Below are 24,175 nucleotides of genomic sequence, written 5' to 3'. Positions count from 1 at the left end.
TTAATATCTCCAGTGACTTGAAAGTTTGACTATAAAAGGTGGATAGCATAAAATCAAACAACGACCAGATGAAGAAAGGCAAACTCTGTGTCATGTACGTGTTTTTACTAGGGCCATTTGAACGTTTTGACTACTCGAACACCGGCTCAACTGGAGAAAATGCAGAGTTAGAATAGGTTTGCTCAGCTTCATTTGAAGCCGGGGCTGAAGTCATAAGACTCCTTTTCTTTTCTGAGTTTTGTGCACACCGATTTTAAGGCCCAATTGTGTGAGATGCTCAGGACCCAGTTCACCGACACTCAGCATCTCTTCACGTTGGTACCTTACACTGGAAATCGCTTTCATCACCATCACTTGCAATAATTTCCTTGCTGGGCTTGTGCTTGCTGCAATTCCCTAGCTGAAAATCAATCTCTGATTCAGAGCTTAATTTCATCTCAACCTCTGCTACAGCTTCTGTTGTAAGATGCTGACAAAGCATTCCAAGAACATGAGGATGGCTAAAGAGTTCCTTCATTATTGCCTGTCAAGTTACTCAGAAGGTCATGCTAACACATCTATGCAAAATCTCTGCTGAAGAGGCCACTCCTCAAATGCAACTATACAAAGCAAGTTTGGTACTCACAGATGTGATAAGGTAGCTGAATGTTAAGCAACATGTCCTGCTGCATGTGTAATCCTGTATACTAAACTGCTCTAACAGCAGATGAGAGATCAGGGAAAACATAATATAAAAGGGAAGAAGCACTGCAGCAAAAAAGTAGTTCTGGCAAAGAGAGGTGTAGATGAGGCATTGGGCAAATGAAACCCACTGGGCTCAAGAGGGTGTCACTAAGGGAAGGAGATAAGCAGTATTGCTGCCATGCTCTTGGGATTTTTCCCAGCCAGGAGTACTTTTTGGTTTAAGGCATCATATTAACGCCACCAGTTGAGATTGAGGGCAGTGCTAAATGAGCACATCAATTGTCTGTCCTCTGCACGTGCTGCTCAGATTTGGAGTTGCATCACTGACTTCTCAGAAAGCGAATCTGTAGAAGCTTTTTGTGCTGCCACAAATGCCCCCCCTTTAAAGCCTTCCTCTGGGGGCATTGGGCCTCAGTTTATTTCAGCCACTTACAACTTAGAGGGGCAGAAGCAGAGACATCAGTCTTTCTCCCCAAGGGAATGCCTCACCTGCAAAGTTCCCATCTGATTTGTTCTGCCTTCATAGCGTGAGCTAGGTGAGATCAGCAGCAGGGATGGCTGGGTAAACCAAGTGAGAAATTCCGTAATCTGATCCTGACTTCCAATTGACCAATGCCCAGAGGTGTTCTAGGGCTGTATCTGCCTCCTAGGTAATGCCTTCCAGCTTCCACTCCCCTTTGGTGCTGCAGCAGCTGGTGCCCCTGTACGCTTCAGGAAGAAAGAAAGGCTGAAAGGTAGGCAAAAGGAAAGGTCTCTCTCTGCAGCTTCACCTCTTCTATGCAGGGTCCTAGGACTTGGCCCAAATGGGCAGAATGTATTTTACTACTCAGCAGCTCATTCCAGGCAGGGGTTGCCTTTTTGTCAGGCTGAAAAGGAAGTAGGCCGGTTCCAAGGAAGTGCGTTCATGAGGAGATGAGTTTGATGGACAAAGCACCAGATGAGTTAATTCCCTGGAACCCACACCAGCAGCCACCGCTTCACGGCTTAGCTACTCTCTTTCTCCTCCTCCTCTCCCTCCACACACACTATGAAAGGATACCATTAGTCACAGCATGAAGGAATCTAGGACTGCAGCAAGGAGCTGCCCTGGACCCAAGAGGGAACTCTGCAGGAAGCAAACTGCCTGATAGATGGGACTAGAGGGGTCAAGCCCCAAGCTGAATGGGCTGGTAGGAAGTTGCCCAGGACAATGGATTCTGACTCCCTGCTGGGAGGGACACCAACCTCCTTGTTCAGGAGTTCACATACACAGGACCCTGGGCTGGGAATTGGGGGAATGGAAGGGTATGAGTCCTTCTACTGCCACCAGCCTTGAAGGCTGAGGCCACTCAGCCAGCCAGGGGGCTGAGAGCCAGGCAATCTAACCATTAGGCTGCCTGGCCTTCCAAGCCCTTTTACATGGACAAATGGCTAACGGATAATTTATTGGATAATGGAGACTAGAGCATCTTATAAAATTAGTAGATGAAACCAGGCTGGGAGGGCTTGCAAACATTTGGAGAACAGGATTAGAATTTGAAACTACCTAGACAAATTAGAGACTTGGCCTGAAATCAACAAGATGAAATTAAATAAAGACAAAGGCAAATGCACTTAAGAAGGAAAAATCCAATGTATAACTACAAAATGGGGAATGACTAGCTTGGTGGTAATACTCTTGAAAAGGATCTGGGGGTTATAGTGGATCACAAATTGAAGCTGAGTCAACAATGTGATGCATTTGCAAGAAAGGCTAATATCATTCTGGGGTGTATTAACAGGGTGTCGTATGTAAGACATGGGAGGTAATTGTCTGGCTCTACTTGGCACTGAGGCCTCAGCTGGAATACCGTTTCCAATTCTAGGCACCACACGTTAGAAAGGATGTGGACAAATTGGAGAGAGTCCAGAGGATAGAAACAAACATGATAAAGAGTTTAGAAAACTTGACTTATGTGGAAAGGTTTAAAAAAAAAAAAAAACTGGACATGTTTAGTTTTGAGAAAAGAAGACTGACGGGGGACCTAAGTCTTCAAGTATGCTAAGGGCTGTTCCAGGAGAATGGTGATCAATTGTTCTCTGTGTCCACTGAAGATAGGACAAGAAATAATCAGCTTAATCTGTAGCAAGGGAGACTAGTTATTAGGAAAAAAACTTTCTAACAAGAACAGCTGAGAACTGGATTGGGTTACCAAAGGAGCTTTTAGAATCCTCATCATTAGATGCTTTTAAGATCAGGCTGCACGCATACTTGTCAGGGATGATCTAGGTTTAGGTGTTCCCGTTGCAGTGCTGGGGATAGACTAGATGACCTCTCTGAAATATAAATGTAGGACTGGAAGGGACGTAAAGGGTTCCAGTCCTCACAGTTCAATGCAGTGATGTCCACTGGAGTCTGCAGACTCTAATAGAATAGTTCAAAGAGGGGTGAAATGCACTGCTTGCCTCAATGGGAAATAACCCCAACACCTGCTGTTCCAGGAGCCCTGACAATACAACCTGATGGAAGACTCTGTAGCAGGAGAACAGTGCAGCAGGCCTTGCCCACTTCACCTAGAAACTGAGGGTATACGTGGTGGTTTGGGGGCACATACAGAGGGAGCTTGCTGCCACTCCTTAACTAAGAAGGGGGCCCCAGGCTACTGTCTCTGCCTTCCTCAGAGGAGGCCACTGCCACTCAAGTGGAGGGTGTGGCTATGATGCAGGTAGAGCCACAAAGGGTCTTTTATGGCAGTGGCTCTCAACCTTTCCAGACTACTGTACCCCTTTCAGGAGTCAAGACATCGTCTGTATGAAATCTCAGTTTGTACTGACTTCGCTCATGCTTTTTATGTAGCCTGTTGTAAAACTTGGCCAATATCTAGATGAGTTGATGTACCCCCAGGAAGACCTCTGCGTACTCAACCTCTGGCTGAGAACCACTGCTCTGTGGTGTTAAGGACCTCAAATAGCATTAATCCTGCCCCGTACACTTGCAGCCCAGGTGACATGGAGCTCTGGCCAGCACCTGATGTGCTTGGTCCCTGGCTGCCACTTTTTCCCCAGAGGCTTCAAAAGAAGGTAAGAGTGGTCCTGAGAAGCCAGGAGAACGTCTGTCCTGCCTTCAGACTGCCACACTGCAACCAGCTCCTAGTGGAGCAGAGAACAAAACATCAGGCACCTGACTACAGCAAAATAGCAGACCCCATGGTCAAACATGGACTGCATGTCAGACAGAAAGCCCAATTCCTCAGGAAATTCCATGAGCTGAGCCCAGAGCCCAGAGTATAGTTGGCACAACCTCTACTTTAGATAAGTGGAACAGAATTATCCTGATTGTGGCAGCTGTCTCAACTGAGGGGAACTCCAGTGTGTGCAGTATTCCTCTGCTTCTAGAGACTGACAGTTCTGGTTCTGTTCCAAAGCTGCAAGCAGGCTAAAGCATCCATCACAATACATATTTGGAGAACTGAGCTACAGACAACAAAATGAAATTCAGCCAAGGCAAGGTCCTACACTTAGGAAAGACAAACCAAACACACAAATACAGAATGGGGGATCACTGGCTTGGGAGCAGCCCTGCTGAGAAGGATCTGGGAGTTGTGGCGGATCACAACCTCAACATGAGTCAGCAATGTGATGCTGCTGCAAACAAAACAAATACAAGTTTAGGTTGCATGAACAGAGGCAAAGCATGTAAGTCATAGGGGGTAATATACAGCTCTACTCAGCGCTGGTTAGGCTTCAGCTGGAGTATTGTGTCCAATTTTGGTCACCACTGTATAGAAAGGATGTAGATAAACTGGAAAGGATCCAGAGGCGAGTGGCAGATCGACGGGATGGAATGCAAGACATATGAGCAATGGCTGAAGGAACTGGGTATGTTTAGTTTGGGAAAGATGAGATTAAGGGGGGGACATGATAGCGGTCTTCAAATACTTGAAAGGCTGCCATAAAAAAGATGGAGAAAATTTGTTCTGTCTTGCCAAAGAGTAGGACAAGAGGCAATGGGTTCAAACTACAGCATAGCAGATTTAGATTAAATCTCAGGAAAAACTTCCTAACTGTAAGAACAGTAGGACAATGGAATAGATTGCCTCGGAAAATCATGGAAACTCCTTCACTGCTGATTTTCAAAAAGAGGCTAAATAGCCTTCTATCTTGGATGGTTTGGACGCAAAAAATCCTGCTTCTTGGCAGGAAGTTAGAATAGATGACCATTGCAGTCCCTTCTAACTCTATGGTTTTATGATTTTGTGTGGCGCTTGAGTATATTTGTTCCTGTTGCCTGTTTTTAATGTGATTTGAGATCTCATCACTTTAAAAACATATACTCACTTTTTTTCAGTTTGTATTGAAACAATTACTGAAATACCAACAGTAACTTTTATCTGGCACACTGGCTGCTGCTCTTCAGCTTCATCACACGTATGAAGCTCTTGTAGAAGAATTCTTAGATGCCACGAATCAATGCAGAGGATCTGAACTTAATATATAATATCCAGCATAATTGACCATAGTCTCACAAGAATGTGAACATCACTACTGGAACTGCGATCAGCTGCTACCTTTAACACAGACCTTCTCAAAGAGAAACTAAAATGAAGTTACTGCTTCCCCTTTCTCAACACCTGCTGTTGGTTCCTTAGTCTAAGCAGACCAGCCCTCTGAAAAACTCACTTCATTAGACAATTTATTACTCTAGAGACGAGGAAGCCTAAGTCCATAGTTAAAACAGAGCTCTAATTGTGCCTCCTCTGACACATATTTCTGTCCAGGGAGGAATCTAGGAAAGATTTCAGCCTGAATTGTTGATATCTTTTCCCCAGTAGAAGTCATCTTACATGCCTTCTTCTGATAGCTTTCCCTTTCAAAAATATGTAATCAGCTCCAGTTGCTTATTTCTCTTGTCTAGAACCAAGCCAGGTCCCTTGGCATGGTTCCAACTTCACATTTGTATTTGGTTTGCTCAGGTTTGTATATGACCTAGTTCTATTCAGTAGGGCAGGCTTAACAGTGCAGTGCTGGGAATGGCCCCAGCTGTTAAAACCTGAGTATTCCTTCTGCAGTAATTAATTGTGGTTCAAGAGTCATCTCTGGCTATGTAACATAAAAGTAATAGAGAAAAATATGCATCATCAGTGACTTTCAAGCTTGAAACAACAGCAGCGATTCTGTTCAGTTCCAAGCAGCGCTTTGCACAATCCTTGATAGCAGGTCTCTAGTGTGATCCCTAACAAATAGCTCCATATATGGATCAGGCTGGAAAATAAAACAATGCCTTCAAAAGGGACATATAGGAAAGACTGTTAAAATGGAACAACAAATTATTTTTGTAGTGATTTGTCTGGGCCTTTTTCCATTCTAACTTCACTCCCTTTTGCAGAGCAGGATCTGGAAACAACTTATCAGGCAATAATCGTTTACACAGATTGTGTTTCCCGAGGAAAGCAGATAAATTACTGCAGCCAGGGTGGGTTATTAGCCCTAATTAGCATTTGGAGCATGGCTAGTAGATAGCATTGCTTAAATCCTCGCTGCTAGATCCAGACATAAAGGGGATACTGCAAATAAATCTCTCTCTTATGCACAGCTACGGCACAGTCATCTTCTCTGGAAGTGAAGGAGGTCCAGGATCAAGGCCGGAGATAAAATGGAGGCTGGAAGAGTGGACAAGCCAGGGGTAATCCCAACGATCTGCATACATGGTGTAATGTAATACTGCAATTACCTGAAAAACATCAGGGCTTACATTTTAAAACATGATTGAGTTTGGGTACCCAAACTGAAGGGGCATAATCACAAAACGAGCACTCATTTTCAGGGCCCATCAAAATTTCTGCAGAATTACAAATGACAAGTAATTCCCAACTTTAAGCCCAGATCCCCCCCTTTTTTTTTAATTTACAAAGCCCTGCTGTCTGCATAGACAACAGTAAATGTCCATCAAATACCATATACATCCCTATCTGAGTTATTTAAATCAATATTAAAAGAACATGAGGAGGCTACACTATGAAATGTATTGATTACTCTCTTTTTAAAGAGCAAGAAGCCAGTTGTTAGTATTCCATTGGGTGAACAAATGCTCATCTACTAAAACTGGTAACTGACACATGAATTGTGGAATGAACATCATTTTAGTAATACAGTTCTCATTGTGATTATTCTCCCCTGAGAAATCCTTGCACAGGAAAAGATACAGTTTGTGCTTGCTTCACTCCATGGGTGTGGAAGTGGAAGTGACGACACAAACCAGCACTGAACTGACTAAAATTGAGCTAGCTGGGTCTATGCATGGAGGATGACCTGCAGACGTTCTGCTGTCATGGAGCTGCTTGCCAGGGCAGTATCTGTTTCCCTGCAGGACAGATGGAGTGTCTGATCTTGTAAAACTGCAGCTGATCCAAAATCTTCATAGCCTTTGGGATATCAGCAAAAGTCAAGAAAACCCATGTAAACCCCATCCTTGCCTGTAAGGCCAGGAGACTATATGATGCAGTTGCTTCTACTGAGGTAATGGTTTGGTTAGGTAGGAGTTGCTGCATAAGGTAATACCCTGAGTAATGGAAAACTGGATCTGTATCCCCATGTTGTAAGTTAAATAGCGCTATGGCTTTGCCACCTGTGTCTGGAAACCAGTAGAACAGAGCCCCATGCATGATGCACCTACAACATGGGTGGGGACAGGGAGAGACAAAGCTGCAGAACTCTTGTATTCCTCTTTCTGCTCCTCCACTCAGATCTGTCTGACTAGCTCCTTTCCACTGGAGGAGGCTAAAAGATGAAAACCTATATTCTGATATTCCCCTGCTCTTTATGGCAGGGTGCCTGAGACACCTAGGAGTCTAGCTGTCTCCAAGGGCTGGTGATACACAAGGACAAGAGAGGAAATGAAAGCCTGAAGTGGAACATCTACAGAAATAATGCAGATAACTTGTTTCTGGACCATATGTCAGGATGGAGAGGCAGACCTGGGAACTAGCTAGCACATGCTGGTGAAAAGGGAATAAAGCAAGAGGGAAACAAGTAAAGAGAAGAGTGGCCTGGTTCACAGAGAAGCATGAATAGGGGGAAGTGCACAGGAACTACAGGAGAAAACAAGGAGCAAAAGTGTCTTGGAAAAGGATACTTTCTCTGCATTAAAATGGCCTCACATAGCACTGTTGCATGAGACTTGGCTTTCTATTGCTATTTAAGCTTTCAGGGCACAGGAGGATTGTAGTGAGGAGATGTGCTGGCAGGGGGAAGTGACAACACAACTTTCCTTGCTGAACTGTGAGCTTTAGCCAGGTGACTTTCATGGCTGTTTCAAATCTGTTACATTAAAGTCTGATTGCAGCCTCAGTGATTCCTTAAGGGTTGCCAACTGTCTAAATTTACGGACAGTCAGTAAAAAAATGCACAGTTTTAACACTGTCCGTAAACCCGTAAATAAATAAAATGTCCATGAAATTGGGTAGAAATAAAACATATTGTATTTTGACATTGATTGTCATCATTCAGAATCCACTTCTTGTATCATAAAACTAAACTGACCATGGTTTTATCAATTTCCTGTTTTCTGTTATTGCACACACCCAATAAAACCGATCGATCAATTAATTGTAGCTAAAACTATTGCGTAATTCCAAATTCCTGTGTACAGAATATCGTGAGTGAGTACACACTTTTGTGACATTACTGTATTGTTTATGGTATTTTTAATGACGTCAGTAAAAAGTTTACTGTGTCAGTAAAAAAAAAAAAAAAAATCAACTTCCCATCTTCATGTCAGTAAAAACTAAAATGCAGGCTTGGCGACCCTGCTAAGTTAAATTCATCACATCTATAAGCTTCTAAAGTATGGGGGGGCTCCTCAGTTTAGGGTAGGGAATATCCCGCAGAAGAAGGTGTTGAGCTTGCCAAAGGAGCTGTAGAATTGCTACGTCATGATTGGGACAAATTATAGGACTCCAGGCTTAACTCTAATGGACTTACCTTCAAAGATCAAACCACCATGCAAGATTCTCTTATGTCCAGGCAACAATAAGGGTATGTCTACGCTGCAGCTGGGAGTCAGCCACTCTGTCCAGGTAGATTGACTCTCGCAAGCACAGCTCGAGTTAGCATGCTAAAAATAGCTGTATGGACATTGCCGCTTGGGCTCTCAAGTCCATCTGAATCTCTAACCTTGAGAACCTGAGTTCCAGCGTGAGTTGCAATATCTATGGCCTTGAATATCAGGTGGCTTTTCAGCTACTGTATCTTGAGTGCCTGATGCTTAATGTCTACACAACAGGTCCTATTCACTTCTTAATTTAAGGAATCATAGCAATGTAGGGCTGGGAGGGACCTTAACATAGCTTGCTGTCTTTCATCTGTATTTAATTTTGCAAGAAAAATTATTCCGAAACTGTATCTTTAGGTGTCTGCTGTATTTTTTAAACTAAACAACAAGACAAGACAAGATCTGAGTTCTAATGTTGAGTTCAGAAGTTCTGTTTCAGTGACATTAGACTAGACAACTGGAAAATGGAGTATAAAATGAATACTAATAACAAGTGCTTAGAGAGCTCTAGAAAGACTGCATAAACAGTCACCACTAGTGTCAAGCTGGCTTAATATTAGCTCTGGCAATAGCCAGCTAGCTGGTATTTCTATGGAGACTGTAGAAACCTAAAAAATACATCAGCATTGTTTAAGCTGCAGCACTTAAACTTTAGAATATGAGGCTTTCAAGTTAAACAACGGGCACACATCGTTCTTCTAGGGACATACAGTTTTGATTGAAGAGAAATTAGCGATGGGGAAAACTTGTCACCTCCAGGTAAAAAATGTCATGCTCAGAAGGACCAGGAAACACTGAAACAAACTACAGTAGAACCTCAGAGTTACGAACTGATGGGTCAATGACACACCTCATTTGGAACCAGAAGTACACAACCAGGCAGCAGAGAGAGAGAGAGAGACAAAAAAGCAAATACTGTAAAGTACAGTACTGTGTTAAACATAAACTACTAAAAAAAAGGGAAAGTTTAGAAAAAATATGACAAGGTAAGGAAACTGTTTTGGTGCTTGTTTCTTTTAAATTAAGATGGTTAAAATCAGCATTTTTCTTCTTCATAGTAAAGTTTCAAAGCTATATTAAGTCAATGTTCAGTTGTAAACTGTTGAAAGAACAAGCATAGCTTTTTATTCAGAGTTACAAACATTTCAGAGTTTTGAACAATCTCTGTTGCCGAGGTGTTTGTAATTCTGAGGTTCTACTATATAAAGTAATACTAGGTTTCTTAGTAATAGTATATTCCCCGTTCTTGGTGTGAATCCCTTCTGTTTTAACTTTTGCCAGCAAACACGAATCACTCAAACTTCAACAGCCACAGAATGCTGTTAAGCAGCAACGTGCTCATTTCAGACTTCCATATACCAAGCAGCTGAATCCTGCAGCACTTGTTATCTGAGTAGCCCTTCCATTAATAATTTGATTTCCGGTCTGAAATATTCTAGAGGTGCCAGTTGGGCCCTCTAGCCTCTTCCATATGAAGGTGGAGACCTAAATTAATCTACTTTAAGGGCCTGATGAAACTAAATTCCAATTCATGCATGGATACTGACTCACACTGAGGTAGAAGTACTGAAATTATTGTAACAAAGTTTAAGAAAAACCCTTTGCTTTTACAGTCCAACTCTTCAGAGTAATAGTCAAACTATCTTTATTTGCACCTTAACCCCGATATTTAGGCTTGGAAGGATTAGATTTTTATCAGTAAAGGTCAATTTCACAGTACACACACAAACCAACAAAAAATATTTCCATTGACAACCAAAACATACAGATAGGCAAGAAAGAAAAAAATACTGTTTGAGAACTTATTAGAGTTCAAGTTAAGGATATTTACTTTGTATATTTTGACATTTGATGTTGACAATTTTGTCTTTTCATGGCTATCAACATTTAACTTTCTGAATTTCAAGTGTACTGTCATTAAATTATCTGTCACCCCCCAAAAAAAATTTCCCATAACTGTGATAAGAGAAATAGATAAAAAATGCCTAAAATAAACATGGATATTGACATTTATTTTTAAATTTGATTTCTGCCAAACCTACTGATGCCTGATCTAACTAGAGTAGATTGAAGTTGAGGCTTGTTGGCCTTTGGTTGTTTTGATGTTTTGTTTAGATTTTCTAACTCTTAGGGCTGTGGTCCCTAAACTCTGCTGTCTGCAACAGCTTCTCTCCCAGGAGAACTACATCACTGAACTCACAGTGACATGCTTGTCATCCAAAGATTGAACATTTGCTCTCATGCTAAGAAAAAGAACCTGTCAGCCTGTGTAGCAAGCAGGGCCAGCTGGTGCCTCCCACCATAACAACAACAATTCCTGGTGGAAAGGAGCCAGGAGCTCTTTGGGGAGAGGGTAGTTAAGCCTCTAGCATCTCTTCAGCCTGGGGCTGCCCTCCGGAGGCTGTGGAGCATATTGTTAGTGAGGAGCAGGGAGGCTGGGTGGGGGATAGTTCTTGTGGTTTCTCAGAGCTCTGTACAGCTCTTAGGTGCCCCTAACATCCCCAGGTGACAGGGCTCTTTCTTCCAAAGCCCCTCAGTAACTGAAGATTCAGATCCGGGGTCTGTCAGTGTCATGCCCCCTCCCTGGCAACAAAGAGTGACGGGGCTTGTGAAATAAAGTGAATCAGGGAAAGGAGTCCTCCTCTTTTGAGGCCCTGACTTGAGGCAAAAACCCTCAGTGACAGCAGTGGATGGAGAAGCTAATACCCCCGCTGCCTCTCCGCCACCTGGCTGGCGGTGTCAGAGATTCTGGTGTTACTGCCATGGGAGCCTGGGCTGCGTTGCCAAGAGTCCAATAGCCTCACCTCCTGGCTCCGAGATCCAAAGTGCTCACACCCTGCTCTGCTGCCCAGATCCCTGCCCATACCCTCCTCTTCGCCCTCTCCGCTACTTGGCTCAACTGAGGGGATGGCAGGGTGGAGGAACATTTGGGTGGGACGGGGCCAGGCTCAGGCCAGCCCCTCGTGTTTCATTTTCAGTTTAGGGAAATATGGTCACCCTACTAATATCACAATCCTATTGGCATCATCATTAAGGATACTGAAAGGGAAGTGTAAATTCAAAAGGAAAGGGAAGGAATAGCTAGGAATGAATTGGCATAAACACACTGCAGCTACTTCATAAACAAAAAGGAAGCACTACTGCAAACTCTGGTGTGTAACTGAAACTGTACTTTCCAAATCATGCTTCCCTCTTTTCTTGAGCCAGTTGATTAACTATGACAAGCCTGAACAAATCTTCCTATAGCAATTCTGAGCTTCCTTCCCCTTGTTCTACTAGTCAAAGCAGTGACATATATTGGTTCTTGTTCCACGCTTAAAACTTGTGCATGATGCTCCCTCCCATGTCTCCAGCACCAGTGAAGAGCTCCTCGTGTTTAACTCTCTTCAACATCTCTAGAATTCTTTTTAACGGATGATTTTAGATTTCTACTTAATGGCAAGATCCTGAAGGGGGCTTTCTGGAAGTGTGGCATAAAATCAGGGATACAGCTATCAGTTTGGCTGATATTTATGTAAATTTCAGGAGGTGTAATTACCCTGCAGCCTAAGAAAAGCATCAGGTGCAGTCTGATCAATCAAGGTTTTGCAGGAGATGCCTTTCTGTTTCTTAGGGGCCATTCTAACCCTGGAAAGATATGCTACAGGATCTAGTACAGTGGACATTCTGGGCTCTAGAGCAATAAAAATATTGAGTAATAACAGTTTAAATAATCCTGAAAATATTAATTGGCGTAACCTTTGAAATCTCAGCAGCTTTAATGTGACATAGCTCATGGGTTGTTTCTGGCTACCAAGAAACAAGAGGTAATTTTCAAAACAAATCTGAGAATGTTACATCTAAACCTGGAGCGGTGCAAAGCATACTGTCACAGCCATCTTTGTCCTTATCTCCCTGACTAGAGCATATGGTCTCTAAAGCTTTTATTGATGCCAACTAAAAGAACTAGATACATAGTCAACTTTTGGAGATAAACTTGAGCCTGGATCCAAAATCACTGATAGGCGAGTAGAGTGGAGTGACTGGATAAAGTAGAAAACAACACGAAACTTTCAGGCCTTCCCAATGGACGGAAAGACTTTAAACCCAACATTTCTAGATACGATAGCTGTAGAGACCGTCAGTCATGGAATTAAACAAAAAAATAATTCATTTGCCAGACAAGTGGAATTTTTCCTTAGTAAAAGTCTGAACTGGGCTAGTTTTAAATAGGGTACTCAGCAGCTCAGATGACATGTAGTGGATTGGATAAAAGTGAGAGGTGGTCTGTCGTCATGTCTCAGGGGGATTAATATGGAAGAGGTGTTGCAGTCTGAAATCCTTACTGATAGAGTGAATTACCAGCCTCTAAAATGGCAAACTGTTTGGTGGGGGATGGTAATTTCTGGACTGTATATAGAGAATGGTGGTGGGGGTGGGGTGATATGTTGGGGTCTCCCCATAGCACGGAAAGGATAAAGCATCATACCCTCTATTTACATAAACCCAGAGATGAGATGCTAGTGTGTCTTTTTTAGCAAAACTGGAAGATGGTCATTGGATTTCTGGCTTATTACAACAATCTATAATCCACTAACCCCCTCTTTTGGTCCTATGACTGCAGAGGTGTTAATGGGCCACTCTACCCCAATGGTTCCCTTACAATATGTGCCAACTACTTATGATAAACTATTCCACCTTGCGTTTTGCTGTGTTGCTCCGAGTACCTTTTCCAGTCCTGAAGAAGTGCTCTGTGTAGGCTCAGAAGTTTGTCTCTCTCACCAGCAGAAGTTAGTCCAACACAAGATTTATTTAAGTCACATTTGTTTCTCACCCACTGTATCTCTCTAATTTCTTGGCACTGACAGGGTCAATGCTTAATTTGTGCCAGGGTTGAGTCCTGGCACTTGTAGGCTTGGCAGTTCATAGCCCCAGCACCTCTGAGCTTGTTGCCTCAGTTATGAATGTAAAAACATGGCTTGAGCGCCGGCACCTCTTTCTTTACAAATTAAGCACTAGACACGGCTCCAGCTACAGTGAACTGATGCCATGGCAGACACTGATGTAGACTCTAGGAGCAGCTTCTTGTTGTATTGTAATTTACAAGGCTAGATTAAGGCTAAATATGATCCGGATTAACTCAAAAGCACAGGGCATGTCTTTGCAGGTGACTTGTGTATACTCAGGGAATGAAGCTGAAATTTATGGCTCTATTGGAGGCTAACTTCATTCTGTCTGCATCTATATTTTACTGAGAGAGTATTCAGAGCTATCATGCAAAAAGAGATATAATCAAACAATTTTGAGCTGAGGCATGAATGTGTTAAGAGAGGGGGCTGTATTGCTTTCAAGCATATCCCAAGAAGGCACTTTACCCTGCAGATTACTACCTCATGAAAGAAACAGTGATAAAACACAGCAATTAAATATTGGCAAGCAACATGGACTAAACTTTGGCCAAGCCTTTCCAGTAGATACACTGCTGTATAAGGTTGCCTTCTGCTTTTCTGTTAAAAGCACTGTATTGGCAAGGACACCAGAGTTCAGCGGTTACCCATCCATTGGAACAATCAGTAAAAAATGTCTGTCAAAATCAATGCTTATTAGACTAGTTTTTGACAAGCTAATGATGCATGCATTATGAACTTTTGGCAATGAAATCTGTATCCTCTTGAAATAGACCCATAAAAGGGATATGAACATACTTAAGATTTTCATTAACCCTTCTCTCCCAATAGAAAAGAACTTGTGAGTGTTAAGTGTTATGAAAAAAATGCATTCTTACAATTTACTTGTTCCTGTTTGCTCTTTACATCTGACTTTCTTTCCTTGTTGATCCTTACAAAATAAATACAAACATGAAAAAGTAACAACTCATTAAATTCCACACACATGGTGGATGGCTTGAGGCAGGAGGATGAGTAATTTAACAGTAGATCTCACTGCAAACGGTAGATTGGCTTGGAGTGTAGCATCCAGGTTAAAATCCATTGACCCTGTAAATATTGAAACTTTTTACCAAGGAAAACTTTCTCCATTATAGTCTGATCTCAAGCCCACTGAAATCAATGGAAAGTCTCCTTTTTATGAGGCCTTTCTATAGAATTTCACATCCAGTACAGGGTCTACATTCGTGTATAGACAAGCATCCTAACTGAACAGACCCGTGAACCATCACTTCCACTGGTGAAAAACAAATGTGACTTAAATGAATTCTGGTGTGGTATAAATAGGTGAGCCTGATTGCATCATAGCTGAAGTTAAACCATTGACTTCAATTAATTATCCAGATCATCTCCATTGTAAATGAGAGAAATTTCACCCTCTATTACCCTGAACCTTCCTCAGGTGCTTATTAGGGTTCTAAAAGGGATATGGATGGCTAATTGGAACCAAAATGAAATGCAGAGCAAGAAACACCATATTCTCATTTTAAAGGTTAAGCTCGTATATCAAGTCAGCCAGTGTTGTCATTGTCCTTACCACTCGCTAGGTACGGTGCACTTTCATTAACAGCCAGGCTGTAGACAGCCAGATCACGTCTGCTGAGACTTGTAGCAATTTTCACAGCAATGCATTCAATTCAAAGCTGCTTTTCAGTGGGGGAGGATACTGCCAGATGCACATTACTGAAAGGGCCTGGGAGGAAGTGTTTCTCTGGAAACAGAATCTATTGATATTGTTCAAGGGTAATGCAGAGCCAATCTCACCCCAGTTTACTTAAATGCCAAAAGGGAGAGAAACCACAAACCGGGGGTTATAGGCTGATGAGCTGAGTGAAGTTCATGGAATGTATTCAGACAGGCTGGATTGGCAACAACAGCAATGTTTCACTGGCCTTGTAAGCTGGAGTAGTGAATAGACAATATGAGCACATTCAGGCTCCAAACATATTACATATGCTGGGTAGGGAGGGGTCAGTAATGACTAAACCTTTCCATTCATCTGGATGGTACAGTGCCTGCAGATGACAAGGGAGGAAAAAAAAATCCGTTTTACTCCAACACTTCAGGGGGTATAGGGCTGCTTTCAGTACAACGAATTCAGTCTGGTACAAGTGCCATTACAAACCTCTCCTCAAATATCTGAGTCCAACCTACGCTGTTCCAGAGCAGGTTTCCTAACATGCAGCTCTACTGATTGAGTTAGGGCTAGTACATTACTGCTCCACCCCAGGAGTAGGACTGGGAAGGAACTCTGGTTTGGGTAGAACACCCTCCTTGCCCCATGGGAAGTAACAGACAGCATCCTTTAACAGGCTATAGCTTAGTAACCCTGCTGTGCTTGTCAGAGTGTGGGTGGAGTCAAGGATCCTGCTTGCACAAGGTGGTGAATAATCCAGTAGTAGGGGATGATTTTGCATCAGACCCAAAAGAGGGTAGTCCAAGCAAAGGGATTGGAAGGGGAGGGTGTGGTGCATTGGAAACGGTTACAATTCAAAGGGGTATCCTGGCTCTACTTGCAGGCTAGGGAAGGCCTGTGATCTGGGTCCTCTTTGGGCAGTCTGCAAAGAGCCAGCACGAAGCAAGGAAGCTTGAGATAGCGTCTCTCTGCTTTAAGTAGCAGCCTGCCTTGGGTCTGTATTTGGTTTATGTGAGATTCTGGATGCTGAGAAATAAAGTGTTACGTTGCAACCTTCCAGATAGAGTATTTTTGTATCACTCTGTGAATGCCATGAACGTAACAGAGGAGAGCTTAATTCTCCGCTTGGCCAAGCACAGTCTGGCTTATTAAGATACCTGAGGAGTAAAGTAACAATCAGAGAAAGGAAGGCAGTATCTGACCTTTATAAAGGCTTCAGCTAAGCATTTCCCACACTCCCAGGGCTCTTTATGGCCTATAATCTAGAGATCCCTCCTCTACAGAGCCACTCTCAATACACAGCGAGGTGTGGTAATAAGCCATATTTCTCAGCGTGCCAGCAGAATCCATTTGATCCTTTCCAGTAGCATTAACTTGTAACAGGACAGCAGCTGTCAGGTAAACACTGAATAGCTTTTAGGAAATCATTCTGCAGAATGGGATTCCTAGAGGCTGTCATCAAGAATTGTAAATGACAGCTGTTTCACCAAAGAGACACTAGGAGGTCTACAACTGGAGCTGGGTGAGTACTGCAAAATTTTAGCAACAGTTCACCAAAATTATTCACTCATATTTTGAGCAAGTTTGTGACTATTGATGGACTGTAAGTAAGAACTGCAGAATATTTGCAGATAGTGAATTTTGGTCACATAATTGACTAGATGATTTATGTTCTATGAAAGACAAAGTAGGCAACTACACTTTGTAGTAGCTGAACTTTACATGGGATCTTCAAGGGTAAACCCATGTGAAGTGAATAACCAATCAAATCAATAGCTGATACAGCCATAGTGCCTTAACACAGGGTGCAGACCACAGTGAGCAACTAGATGGTGAAGAATTTATTGGCAACACTTCTCTCCTCAAATAAAGGCTTAGTTATGCTAAGGTTTAAAGGTTGGAACTGCAGTCATACCAAAAGGCTTGATTTTGCTAAGTGCTGTACAAGTGAAGACAAGTAACCCAAAGGTGCGACCAAGGTACAGTCAAATAGGGTTACCGTTTTAAAAAAAAAATCTTGTCTATTAGTAAGTCTGCCAGAAGTGGACAGGGTGAAACAAGAAAACATGATGGGAAAAGAAAACCTGAAATATCTGGAGGAGAGAATAGTGGCTCTGTGCATCACTGAGATTGCTTTAATAACACATTGCGGCCTTTGTCGTATATGCAACGTGAAAAATTTACTCTAGGCCACCACTCTCTGCATCCACAAGAATTAATATGTCTTGTAGGCTAAAGCACAACCCTTCACCTACAGGGCATATAAAATCCCCAGCATTGTTGTCCAGTCCTTAGTTGGTGCCAAGGTTCTTTGAAGTGGCTTGCACAAGTCAAAAACAGAACTTAAGTAGTGTTTTCTGAAATGTGACTCCACCTCTATCTATCTTGCATGCTATCTAAAGACAAACAGGCTGCTTTAATTAGTCGAGTCAGTGAATCAAAACAAGCTAAGAGGCTGTATAAGGATTCAAAATAGCAGGGGGAATAAAAGCAACGGTGACCTTGGGGAACAGAAATGAGAGCTGGAACTATAAAGTGACTGAGCATCCTTGGAGTTTACAGGGGAATACTGGAGGCTGCAAGACCTAGTCAGAATCTCCAACAGAAGAATATAGAATGCTCCACGAAAATAAGTCCAGCACTAGGATATCTGGGACTCAAATAGGCCCCTTTGTAAGAGGCCATCTTAAATGACTGCACTAATCATTCCAAATGTATAGAGGGAAACAGCTGTAGACCCAAAATTACTTATTAGCTTAACTCCAGCCTCTGTGTGGCAAGAGCACCCCTTGTGTGGTACAAAGCTAATTTGTGGGTCAAAGGTGTCAACGATTTGTCAGCAAATCAGCAGGACTTGAATGAATGAGAACCATCATGGGGTGTTAGTCTAAACATCAGCCCCCACTGACCAATGTTCCTATTAGTTTCCCTCTGCCTATGGTGGGTTTCCTTGAGAGAAAGTATGGTTTTCATGTTTAAGGCACTGTATTCAGATATGGGTTCAATTTCCAGCTTTTCATAGACCACCTACATGATCCAGGGCAGATTATTTAGTCTCTTTGTCTCAATTTCATTTTGTCACATGGGAATAATGTTATTTCTCCAACTCTTGGCCTGGTCTACAAAGCCTAAAGCCCTTTGGAATAGGGGCCGCTTCACACTGGCTTTATAAAGCAGCACATGAGGATACAAATCTTGATTAAGCCCTCAAAGTACTTTCATATACATATTGCTACCATAGGAGCTCCCCTTGCCCTCAAAACAGAGGTTCATTTCCCTGCTTCCTTATGGGCTTGGCTAAGGATGCCATTTCAAGAAGCAGCCAGTTACCCCTGAACTCAGGAGTCTGTCCTAGTTTCCCAATAAATACATTACCAGTTTGCTGAGGGACATTGTTCCCGCTGAGAGTGGATGCCAGAGTTGTTGCCTCCACAGAGGTCAGCTGAGAAGCTACTGGGGCAAGTCCATTCCATGTGATAGATAGTGGAGAACCAGCAGAGACTGGGGGAAACCCAAGTGTATTTGTAAGACTGTGTGGTGTGGGTAGCAGATCAACAGCAGCAGCTGTATGGAAGCCTACAGAAAAGGAGCAGAAAAAGGGCCAAGAATGGGAAAGGCACTCTGGGACTAGGAGGGCAAAGGTCCAACCACACATGGTGTTGCAGTTTTAGGAGCAGGGGGCACCTGAAGAGGGAGTGCCCCTATTTAAAGGGCAGGGAAGAGCCTTACCAGGAGGCCAGGATTGAGACCAGGACCCAGAGAGTCTGACCCACTAAGCGATTGGGTTGGTGTGGGGGAAAAGGGCCATATTAAGAGACATTGCCCCCACAGAGAAAAGGGCAGTCAGGAAAAGGGCAAGGTCCAGAGAAAAGAAAAGAACGAAAAAGCAGCAGCCCATAAGACATCCATAGAAGTGGTGGAGAAAGACCATGAAGCGAGAACAGGAAGAAGAAGAAGAAATCTGGTGGGGGGTGGAGAAAGACCACCAGGGAAGAGGTCAGGAGATGCACAGATTAGCATGAAGATGAACCACAAGATTGTGGGGATTCAGAGTGTGAGATTCCTGAGAGTGAGAGCTCTGGAGAACTTGTAGCTAGCGAGTAGGCCCTGCAAGAGGCTATACAACACCTGGAATCCCAGGGGAAGAAAGAGAGGGAAACTCTGGAAAAGAAAAAGAAATGACTTCTCATGATGGGTGATATAAAGCAGGAGAGGAACTCTGAGCCCAGCTATGTGAGAGGCAAGGAAGTAATACTTAAACCTCCTCCATGGATAGATGTCTTGGGAACGAGTATGTGATAGGATGTCAACCCATTACATCGGCTGAGCGAGGGGGGGGGGGGGTGTATTAAGATGGCTGGTTAGGCCAATTAACTCCACAGGCTGCACCTGGAACAAGAGAATGATTAGGAACAGGCTCACCTGTGCAGCAAGAAGCAGGGCCTATAAAGCTGGGTAGCCCATTACCATGTGGGTGGCTGTTGAGAGGGTTAGGGTTGTTAGTCTCTGGAAAGAAATGCGAGCGAGAGAGTGAGCCAGGGAAGGAGCAGTGAGGGTAGAGGAAGGTAGCCCAGAACTGAAGGTCTTCAGATTGGAACCTAGAGAAGAAGGCAGCAGGCCCAGGTTCTCTCTTAGCCCCTGAGGCAGTGAATGGGCAGGCTGTGTAGGCCTGTTGATGGACTGTACCCTGGAAGGGGGAATGCTGCATGACCTGCCAGAGGGCTAAATCCTGAAGAGGCTGTTGTGGGTCCTGGAGTGAGAGATGCTGCAGACCAGAATGATAGAGTGCAAACCATGGAAGGGGGTCTTGAGGTAATCTCCAGAGCAATGAGAAGGAGGTGCCAGGCCAATGGTGAGTGGAGCACTCTGTGAAATTCTCATTTTTGTGTTGAATCTTCTTGGTTTGGCTGCTGAACAAAATTCTCTGCTCAGCTGTATCTCTGGCTTTTAAATATCTCCATATAAGGCTTCAAACATGAAAATGGCTCAGAGTATAGAAAGTGAGCTTTATACAGCTGGGATGCTGGTTGACTCCAGCATCCTCTGATTAACATTTCTCTTCAACCAAATCAAAGTACATGTTGGTTTTCTGAAGTTCCAGGAGAAAAAAAAATAATTTCCCTGAAATTATATTGAACTTGCAGGAGAGAGGCACCAATAACCTTGATCTACTCGGAAATAGGTTGATCTAGCTATCTAACTGGTAAACCCCCCATGCCCTCAAAACCATATTGGCAGGGGAGATGACATTTACACTGCAGCAGCACAAGCTGAGTGTATCTAGAACAGTGCTCAAGTGGCTTTCACAGCCTTAAAGCACTGAGCCTCGATCTTGGCCTCTGACATTGCTGATAGCTTAAGTGAAATCAAAGGTGCAATTGATACACGTTTACTATGATTGCTAGTTAATGTAACATGTATTTAATGTGACTTCAGTTGTTTTCTGAGGGCCAAATCCTGACCTTTGGAAGAATTTGTGCCCTGGTAATGGGAGTTGCTGAAAGACTCTGAGGCAAAGGACTCAGACTCAAAGGACGAATGCAGTTTTAACACTGCAAGTGGCTATGCAGTTAATGTGCAGTGACTACACCCACAACACCAGAGATATGATGACACAGCAATTAAACACCTGCTGTTGGCCCAGATCAGCTGACTGTGGCTCAGGCCCTGGGGCTATAAAATTGCTGTGCAGATGTGTGCCTGAGCATCTACGCAGCAGTTTTACAGCCCAGCAGCCTGAGCAGTTGATTTGACCCAGGCTAGTCATGGCTGTTCTGCAGGTCTTTAATTCCAGTATAGCTGTGCCCTAAGTGCCCCCCTGGCCAACATGCTCACCTGTCTGTGATGTGTATTGACCTGCTTAGTTTTATACTCTAATTTTAAGCCATTTGGGTTGGAGACTCTCTCTGGGGGTAGGTACAGCACCTAGCACAATGGAGGCCCTGGGACTCTGAGCCCATTATTGATTGTTTGGAACATGGGCTTTGGTAGGGCACTCTGCAGGGGTTGCAGTCATAGTGCCAGGATCTGCATTTGGGGGGAGAGAAGGGGGAAGTGTCTGGGTGCAAAATATTTCTGGGCCTGAAGTCAGTTGGTCAGTGTCAGTTTCTTGTGACTGTTGCTCAATTTATGCAGGCATAGAGTAAGTCTGAGAAGAGCCTTAAAAGGGCAGCAGGAGAGTGGGAGCAATAGGGGTCTTGCCTCCCAACCCCAAACACCACACAGGGAGGTACTCGGGCAGGGATTCCCACCGCATGTGCTGCTTCTGCCAGAAGCACCAGCATTTTGTATGACAGGAGCACTGCTGCTGTGAGACAGCAGGCTGGGTGGCTGACTGCTGTGGGAAAAGAGGAATTGGCCCATGGTGTGGGGAGGAGCCTGGGCCTGGTCTGTACGTTGCAACAGAGTGGACCTGGAGAGGGGAGCCCAGTGGGCCAATGGAGAATGTGAGTTGAATAGGGTGTGGGAGGGTGGAATGGGACCATGGAGGATGACATCTATCTGTCACGAGGCATCACTAGCCATGACCAGCACATCGTGTTTCCTAAAATACACTGAAATCTCTCTAGGGCCTGCAGGGGCTGTGTATTCTGAAGCACATAACTCACTTTTGATGCTCTCTGGCACAAGCTCTCTCTGGCCCTTCTGTTCAGCTCGCCTATGCCTGACAGACTGAAGCTGTGCAAGACATACGTGTGTTGCCCAGGCATGAATTCATGTAACGAGCCAGCACGTGTGGGAGTACAACCTGTGTTCAGTGACAAGAGTTGTAGCGATGTCCCATTAAGGGGGCTGAGTGACTGAAATAATGTCTCTCACCACAATGGAGAGAAGGCAAATAATTTTCCTTTAGCTCACTAAGTAGGTGTACTACTTTCAGCTAAAGAGGTTGCTAGTTCAGTTGCTTACTGTGTAATGGATTCTTCACCAATAAACACAAGCCTTCTGCTTACTCGGTTACTTCCTTGCAGTGGCCGTTTCATGCTTTGACAGTTGTTTGCAGTCAGAAATGCATTTACACAGGAGCTGCTGTTAGATCGTAATTTACTCCAACCTTCACAAAGTAAGGGCCAAATGGAGCCTTTAATCTCTGGTCTATGCTGTGCCAGAGGTTGCCCTGGGAAGGAATTGTGCCTGTCAGTCTCGTTTGCTTTGGGGTGGGGGTTAAGGAAGAAATTTAGGCAGCCCTTGACTGAGTGAAGGCTATTTTCCATCCTTGTGCTAGTTCAGTTGTTTGGTGCCTCGTGGTGCAGAGCTATGACTCTATCCACTCAGCCTGCTGATCAGGTGCTTGGGGCAATGTAACCCCTGCTGGCCTCCAGCTGCAGTGCAGGGAGGATAAATGCAGTTGTGTAGGTGGTTGGTCCCGCCCCCCCTTGCTGACATGCGCAGCTGCATTAGACTGGCCCTGAAACACTTAGGACAAAACAGAGAAAGGCATCTGGCCCCCCCAATGAGCTCTGTCAGTGGAGGCTCCTGACCTGAAGCAATCTTCATCTGTCTACACTGGGGAGCACAGTTTGGAATCAAAGATGTAGAGTAACACTCTTTAAGGGCTGAGCAGTCTGCCTCGCCCATGGAGTTCCCCGGGAGTGCTTGGTGGTCAGTGATCCTCAGAAGAGGGCAATTTATTCAGCCACCTAAGAGACGTGCCCACCATACACATTTATCTCCTAACCTTAGTATTGTGATGGTCTGTCACAATGGTCTGTGGTTTTGACATTTCAGAACTCGAAGCTCAAATCTAGAGTCCTTAAGGAGTAAGGGAACAGCTGTTCCCTCAGTAAATATTAGATGTTCAGTTCCTCTTGTTAAAAGCTTAATATCCCTTGAACCCTACCCCAATATGGAGATGTCAGAAAGTGGCTGGAAGGAGTGGTGCAAAATAGGTAGGAAACTAGCTAGGTTGGAAATCCTATCATGGAAGCTCAACTAGATAGTCTGTGTGAAGAATGGCTAATGAATTAATACTTTTCTTACTTGGTTACTCAATGACAGAAGATAAGCACATGATTGAACCTTGAAAAGCCTTATCAGTAGTCCTATTGGCTTCAGTTCAAGTAATGTGCATCAGTAAGTACTCCACATGGAAAGGTTTGCAGCTTCAGGTGCATGAAGTAGTAACTACCAATGCACCAAAATGGGTCGGAAGTAGTGGTACAGTGTGTCATGTGAGGTCTTCTCCATCCATTACTAAAGTTGGAAGTTGTCCATAGACACTATCCAACCAGCAGGTGGAATCTACTGGAGAACTATAGGAATCTCAAGGATGACTTTAAAAAAACTGAGGTTCTCTAGTGTCTTACACAAAAGCATTGCTTAATTGCTAATAAATACTATAGGTCTTCTATGCAGCTGCATGAAATCATATTGAAGCTGAAGGCTCTGTTACTAATGAATCTCAGGATGAACTTTCACCTACCTTTCTGGAGTGCAGCACTAGACGTGGCTTACAGAAATTTGTATAGAATGTGTGGAGAGAACTGAATGCTATGTAGAGAGCAATTGAACAATTTATACAGCATGCTAAATGTTACTTTCACCGTGGGGGACAGTTAATGAATTTTACTCCATGCAGTAAGGAAAACTAATACGACTGAAGAAAATCTGTAAGCACTGAATGTAGTTTTAACTTCTGGTTTCATATCTCTTTATGTGCAGCACAATGTTGTGACTCTTTCTAGTGGCAGAGTTTCTAGTTCACCCTAATAGAACATAGCGGTGGGAAAGATGTTTAATTCATCCCCCTTTCAATGCAGTGATTATCCCAATATTAAACTATGTAGTGCCTTACGCAATGGAGTTCTGAATGTCTCCACTAAAGCGGTTTTCCTTGTATGAAGTGGGCAGCTGAATAGCTGCCAATTGCAGCTTAGTATGATCACAAATTGATTTACTGCAACTAGAAACATAACTTTAAAT

At 43.6% G+C, this 24,175-nt stretch overlaps 1 long non-coding RNA gene across 1 annotated transcript in view; it reads left to right on the top strand.

The window, feature by feature from the left end:
- The first annotated feature begins 19,742 nt into the window (after positions 1-19,742).
- LOC137154065 (uncharacterized) overlaps positions 19,743-24,175 on the top strand; it is a 61,389-nt gene continuing 56,956 nt past the window's right edge. The window contains exon 1 of the long non-coding RNA XR_010920057.1: positions 19,743-20,105. This is a non-coding gene — a long non-coding RNA (uncharacterized lncRNA). The remainder of the gene's footprint in view (positions 20,106-24,175) is intronic.

This window comes from Emydura macquarii, unplaced genomic scaffold (genome assembly GCF_026122565.2).
Source record: "Emydura macquarii macquarii isolate MOO-44397 ecotype Brisbane River unplaced genomic scaffold, CSIRO-AGI_Emac_v2 contig_1253, whole genome shotgun sequence".
Taxonomy (NCBI): Eukaryota; Metazoa; Chordata; order Testudines; family Chelidae; genus Emydura; species Emydura macquarii.
Note: the sequence above shows the minus strand (reverse complement) of the source record. Positions and strands in the feature narration are given on the sequence as shown.